Below are 7,314 nucleotides of genomic sequence, written 5' to 3' on the forward strand. Positions count from 1 at the left end.
GAGAATATGGTCACAGAGACATGTGATGCATGTAAATGTTAAATAACCACCCACTTTAGAGGGCGCTTTCCAAAATAAGCGCCCTCTAAACCCTTTAAATTTCCACTTTAGAGGGCGCTTTCCAGTAAAAGCGCTCTCTAAACCCTTAAAGGTTTCCACTTTAGAGGGCGCTTTCCAGTAAAAGCGCCCTCTAAACCCTTAAAAGTTTCCACTTTAGAGGGCGCTAAGCGCCCTATAAAGTGGCCCTTAAAGGGCTTAAAGAGCCACTTTAGAGAGCGCTTTCACCAGGAAAAAAAGCGCTGTCTTTACCTATGCCAGCGCCAGATTAGAGGGCGCTTTAAAGCGCTGTTATAGGCCAAAAAAAGCGCCCTCTTTTCCCTTATTTGGCGTAGTGATAATAATAATAATAATATCTTGGACTCTCTATTTATATATCTTGACTTTAACTTAGCTTTCATAATTGGAGTGACATATATTATTGTGAATTTTGATCATAGAAAATATAAGAGAATAAAAATTTGATCATACATGACCATTATATTTTGTTATATAGTTAGTTATAGGATTTTGGTTTTAGCATATGGTATGTCTTAGCGTTATTGTTAGTAGAATTGCCTTGAGTGCTATGGTAATGTTTTGTTCTATTCTTCCTGTTATTTTTTCTTTCTATACAATATATTACTAATAATGTTTTATGTTATTACTATTACTATATCATAATACCTTCATTTTATTTAACATAATTTGAACTCATGCCACATATTATAGTTGGATTGGTAACTAGATTAAATTAAAAATATAATCTCATGCTTTTGTTTAATTCATTTTATTCTTTTATTCATTTTTTTATTAGTAACATTATGTGACTAAAACTCCTTCTAAAACTCTTTCTAAAGCTCCTACACTTGGTCCATTAGGTCAATACTAAGTCCATTCTCATTCAAAATCTTGGAGATAGAAGGACATCAAGGCCTGACCATGTTGAGCATCTCCTGTTCAAGTACACCTTGCCTCATCCTTTGCAAACAAAAAATCCTTCTAAAAACTCTACACTTGCTAATTATGATGTGAGTTGTGCGCCATGAGGCTTAAGCAACAGAGAAGAATGAGAGAGATCATTCATATCATTGTTCTGAGTATCTTTAGGTATGGGGCGTAGACCCCAATTATTCAAAGTATTCGCATCCGTTCATAGAATTTAGTGCAATTTAAATCGAATAACTATCAAGTCTTCTTCTCCACAGACAACACATCCATACTGCAACAATCAGCATCAATAATACACTTTCCTTTGAATCAAACACTGCACTATTTGGACTTTCATACATTCTTTGGGTTAATCACCTCATGGTTAAACACCCATATCTGAATCAAAACCATGTCTTCATGCATGTCTGTCTTGTTAGTCTCATGCTTAGACAAACCATTCCATATTTGCCCTGTTAGTTCCATTCTTAGGCAAACCCCTAAAGCTCATGCATATCTTCCTTGTTAGTCCCATGCTTTGGCAGACCCCTTATTCCTTTTATGTTTTCCCTATAAGCTCCATGCTTTGGCAAACCCTTTCTTCATGCATGTCTGTCTTGTTAGTCTCATGCTTAGACATAACATTTCATACTTTCCTTGTTAGTTCATCCTTAGACAATCCCTTTCATGCATATTTTCCTTGTTAGTCCCGAGCTTAAGAAAACACCCCTTTTTGCAGGTCTTGATCCCTGAATTTATGCAAAATCTTAGAACCTTGTATTGGCCACACCATCTATTGGTTAGCGCCACACCCTTTGGTCTATACAAACTTACCCCATGGATTCCAACAACACAACATTTGGTCCAAGAAATACTTTCCTTATTTCACAACACTTTCCTCATTTCACAACATTTTCCTCACTTTCCTACTCTTCTCCTTATACTTCAAACTCCTTTGCAATTCAAGCAATTCTTTCTTTTGTCTTCAATTCAAGCAACTCTTTCTTTTCTTTTATCACACAAATATTTTCAAAATTATTTTCTTTCTTTTCATAAAAGAACTGTTATAATTCGTTCCTTAGCATTCAAACTAAAAGCTTAGAGCACCCGAATAAGGGTCAGAATCAGCTAACGTCTACACACTCCTAGGATACGATTATAACTGTTCCCTAAAATCAACCAACATATTCGTATTTTCTACCACAAACTACAGAGCTCTGATTTTCTAATTTCACTATGAGAATACGTAGGCATGAGGGTTCGAATCCTTGGCAAGCACACTAATTAATAAACTTATTTTCCCTTTTCAAAAGTAACCTTTAGATAATAACATCCATCCACTCAAAGAACAATCAAAATGGTTTCCATTGAGTATAACAGATATAAGTATTAGACGATATTCCTAGATCTAGAGGGGGGGTGAATAGATCCCAAGTTAAAAAAATTCTGAAACTTTGATTTAGAATATTTTTGGCGCGGAAGTCAGTTTCAAATATTTCCTGGATTCAAAATCGTCTAACCGAACTGTCTATTGAAAATATCAGATATGCATAATAGTACCAATAGAATGATAATAACCCACAAGTCGATCAACAACTATTAAGCACAACTAATTGAATACTCTACAATTGTAAAAGTCTATCTCCAAGGATATTCACACACAAAAAATTAAGTTAAGCAATTTGTCGAACACTTGGTGGGCGAAAAATAAAGTTTGGAATTTTATATGGTGATTGTTGTTCTAAGAAATCCAATCACAGCCAAATGGTTAATGATCAATACAACAAACATAAAATTCAAAATGTAACCAAAATTATGATCCAAACCATATTGATCTGATGATCAAAGCAATCGACAAGTTACGAGTCAAATATATATATATATATATATATATATATATATATATATATATATATATATATATATATATATATATATATATATATATATATATATATATAGAGAGAGAGAGAGAGAGAGAGAGAGAGAGAGAGAGAGAGAGTATGTAAGGATTTGTTTAGCCAGTTCCCCAATCGACCTCGATATGGGTACGTCTGCCCTTAATTCGAATTCAAATTTAGATATTCATATAATAAATCTTACTTTGCAACTGTATCAATACAAGAGATGAGAAGTCAAATCCCATAAACTCTAGGTTTGTTCTTGACTTTAGCACCTCCAAAAACCTTGATCAAAGATTGATCAAGTCACCAACAATGCCACTTTAATTTACCAGTTGTTGCTACTTCCTTGTATGACCTCATTGTCTCAAGGCTTTCACCCGGTTGAATTAATCCCAAGCGCACACTTGTTGAACCCAAGATTTGTCAACACGACCCTCCATTTCACGCTACTCCCTTGCCAACGCACCTAGTCTTAAGGCTTTCACTCAATCGGATTTGAATTGAACAATCTTGTCCAAAACCTTCAAACCCTAAAGATCTTGAAGAAAACCCCACCTCAATTTTCTTATTTGAATCCCTCAAAGATCACAACCCAATATTCTCAGTACAAAAAACCTAATTGAACATTATCAATCCTAATCAAGATGTCACCCAATCAAAAAATGATTATATGTATTTCGATTGTGTGTATGCATAGATTTAATTGAAGATGATGAGATGCTTTGAAGTCCTGAATTACTATAGATTTTACTCACTCTAGAAACCTTACTAGAGAATGATGCATGTATGGAGTATTTATATTCATGAGAGATTTAGGGAAAAAGGAAATTCAATGGAGGATAGAAAAATATGAAAATTTGAGAAAATATATCGGATAGGTCGACCTATACAGGTTATGTGTCGACCTGTTCGATGCATAGGTCGACCTATCCAAGGTCATGTATCGACCTATGACAATTATGTGCTCCCTATGTGTCGACCTGAAGACTTGACACATGAAATAGAGGCCACATGCTTTAATACAACAACATACGTGTCGACCTATATACTTTATATGTCAACCTATAGCTAGAGAATTTTTCCATAGGTCGACCTATAGTTCTATTTGTCGACCTGTACTGCTATTTTTCACAAAAAATGATTTTTCACGCATGTTTGATGCATGAGACCTTTCCCACATTGTTTTCAAATACTTTTATGTTTCCTAATACTAAGATACACATATAGATTCAGAAAATACCATCCAATATACATTTACGCTAAAGTATCATAGTTTTGACATCATACAAAACATATCTAACAGAACTTGTACTCATAGTGAGGGCTGCTAATACCTTTCTCTTGCATAACCGACTTCCTTACCCTATTTTTCATCCCCTTTGGTTTTATCGATATTTTCCCTTTTCTTCGGAAAAAATAATGTTCGGTGGCGACTCTGTTGTATCTTCGAGCGTGTGATGCGCTAAAGTATTTTTCACGGCACGACACCCTAATACAAGAATTGTCGATGAGATTCAAGCTTTTATTTCTATAAAAAAAACTACATGTAATTTTCACGCAAAGAAGACTTCTAAAATGTTGAAGGCATGTGCGTACAATGATGATGTTATATAATGATGGGGGCATTTATAATGAGGTACCTGACGTTTATTAATTTGGCATTTTCATGCAACCTGAAAACAATCCTGATGGAGATGTAACCTTTGGCATAAATTGTTCAATTGAGAAATCCACCAAGGATCCTTTTAACAAATGTATGTGCTCTAGATCTAATGGTAGCCTTTCAATTGCGTCCTAGTATAGGACATCATCCGATATGTCGAGATCCTTTAGGACACGCCTAGCATTCTAATTGAACAAGTATATGCTAATAATTATGGGTTCATCCTCACAGGGGAAAGTTCCTGTCATACCCCAATTTTGTCCGGCCATTTGTGGTTTACCCATGAGATCTCTTTGTTTCAAAGGCCTATTTGCATAAGTGTATCCATAATCTAAAATATGGTTTGAATCTTTTTACATTACTAATCCAAAACTTATTTTTTTATTAGTAAGTATTAAGAGCCATGTTATTATTTCTATGATCACTATTTACTAGTCCATTTACACATCCCAAATATTTATACCAAGTTCTAAGTTCTTCATGGGTTCCTAAATTAAATTTGCATTTTTTAGAAACATGTATGTGTTTTTTTTTAAAATTAAAAGTTCCATATTTAGATTTTTGTATTTAAAATAGAATTGTGTTTTTTTTTTAAATTAAAAGTCCCGTGTTTAGATTTTTGTATTTAAAATAGAATTGTGTTTTTTTAATTAAAAGTCTCATGTTTAGATTTTTGTATTTAAAATAGAATTGTATTGTTTTTAAATTAAAAAGTTCCATATTTAGATTTTTGTATTTAAAATAGAATTGTGTTATTTTTTTTTAAATTAAAAGTCCCACATTTAGATTTTTGTGTTTAAATTAGAATTGTGTTTTTTTAAAATTAAATTACTATACTTAGTTTTTGTGTTTAAGATTAGAATTATGTTGTTCTTTAGATTAAGTCATTATGCTTAAGTTAGAAGTGTATTGTTTTTAAAAGTTGAATGATTAACATAAATAAATATTGAGTTAAATTTTGAAAGATTAAAAGGTAATTACATAATTAAAATTTAATTCAATAAGTCCCAAATAATCCAAACACACATTTTGTCTAAAAAAAACTAAACTAAGTAATTACAGTAAAAAATTGCTACAGATGGAAATAGGTTCCTAATGACCAAAACCAAGCAATTAGGATGAAATCACTTTGGACTTAGTCACGAAAACAGGTTGTCTTGAAGCTTGGAGCAGCCACCTTCCATTCCAGCAGGTCATCTCAGAGTTGTAATCTACAAAGAACAAAAATAGCTTTTTTAAAAGCACTTTTCAAAAGCACTTAGAGAGTTGAAAAACAACTAAATGAATCATTCAGTTTGAAGCTTTATCCATAAGGTTAATCTAAATATCCGAAAAGCACTTTTAACATTAGCTTAAAACAGAAAAAACCAAATCCCACATAATCTGGGATGAGACAAATTGAAAAAGAAAGGAGTTTTTTAAAAACTGATAAAAATTCTTCATAAAACATTCATGAGGCGTTAAGAGGGAAGATACACAGTAAGAGACCTTCTCAAAAACCAAAACCAAAACAACAATAGCAAACACAACAAGAGACACAACACAGTAAGAGACCTTCTCAAAAACCAAAACCAAAACAACAATAGCAAACACAGCAAGAGACACAACACAATAAGAATTCTTCTCAAAAAACCTAAACCACAACACTAACAGCAACCACACGGAAAAGCTATTTTTTTTTCAGAACCCTAAAACCAGAACAACAACGGTAGACGACAACAGCAAGAACAACAAAAAACGCAGCAAAAGCAATTCTTCTAAAAAACCCTAAAGAACATAACAACAATAACAAAAGCATAAAGAGAGAAGCAAAAAAAAACTCGACGATACCTTTTCGGAATTGATTCGCTTCCGCTCTTCATCTTTCGACTCGAGCATCGTCGTTCTGCGTTCCACTTCAAGCGGTGACGCATCGCTCCACCCTAATCATCGTCAACGATTAATTTTCATCAACAACGCATTTCCGATTGAAGATTGACTCTCGCTTTTCGCCGACGGTGGATTTTCGATTGAGACTGATTCTTGTTCTACGTCGACCACGCGTTACCGATTGAAGGTGATCCTTCTCCCTCATCGACGATGCACCGGCGTCAATGATGCGAGGTTAACGCGAGCGACTTCAGTTGGTCCGTGAGGTCTCACAATCGCTCATTCTGGGGGAAATTTGAAGGTACGCTCTGAAGATTTTGTTGTGAAACCAAATTATGTTGGTGAGACTTGGGCCTTTGGCCCAAGCGATTTTGGCCTTCGTGTACACTACCTCAATGCTACTGCACCCCATCCGGCTGGGCTCTGATATCCTTTGTTGAGCCCATTCTCAACTTCTTTGGGCTTATTTCTTTGTTTTTGGTTACTAGTTGATTAAGTTTAGTTAATGTAGGTTGCTTAGCTTAATTAGATGATTAGGTATTAATTAGATTAAATTAGTTATGATTAGGATTAATTAGAAATAATTTTAGGATTAGAAATAGTATTTGAAATATTATAAATAATTAGGAATTTAGGTTCATTAGAATTTTTAGATTTAGGTTATAATTTTTTTGAAGAGTTGGATTTAGAAATATTAGAAATATTAAATTCAGTTTAGAAATAATTGTAGATTAATTAGAATTATAAGGTGATTTAGAATTATTTTAGAATTTTTAATTTAATTTAGAATGATTTTAGAATTTAACCTTTGTAAATATTTTAGAATTTAATTAGATTTCTTTTTTTAGAAATAATTGTATATTAATTAAATTATAAGGTGATTTAGAATTATTTTAGAATTTTTAATTTAAT

At 33.1% G+C, this 7,314-nt stretch overlaps 1 long non-coding RNA gene across 1 annotated transcript; it reads right to left on the reverse strand.

Moving 5' to 3' along the window:
* Window positions 1-5,507: 5,507 nt before the first annotated feature.
* On the reverse strand, window positions 5,508-6,696 carry LOC127115767 (uncharacterized). Its single transcript, XR_007800862.1, has 2 exons — window positions 6,364-6,696; window positions 5,508-5,744 (listed from the first exon to the last, which is right to left on the reverse strand). It is a non-coding gene; the product is annotated as an uncharacterized LOC127115767 (long non-coding RNA).
* Window positions 6,697-7,314: the final 618 nt, after the last annotated feature.

The sequence above is a fragment of the Lathyrus oleraceus genome, chromosome 1 (genome assembly GCF_024323335.1).
Source record: "Lathyrus oleraceus cultivar Zhongwan6 chromosome 1, CAAS_Psat_ZW6_1.0, whole genome shotgun sequence".
Taxonomy (NCBI): Eukaryota; Viridiplantae; Streptophyta; class Magnoliopsida; order Fabales; family Fabaceae; genus Lathyrus; species Lathyrus oleraceus.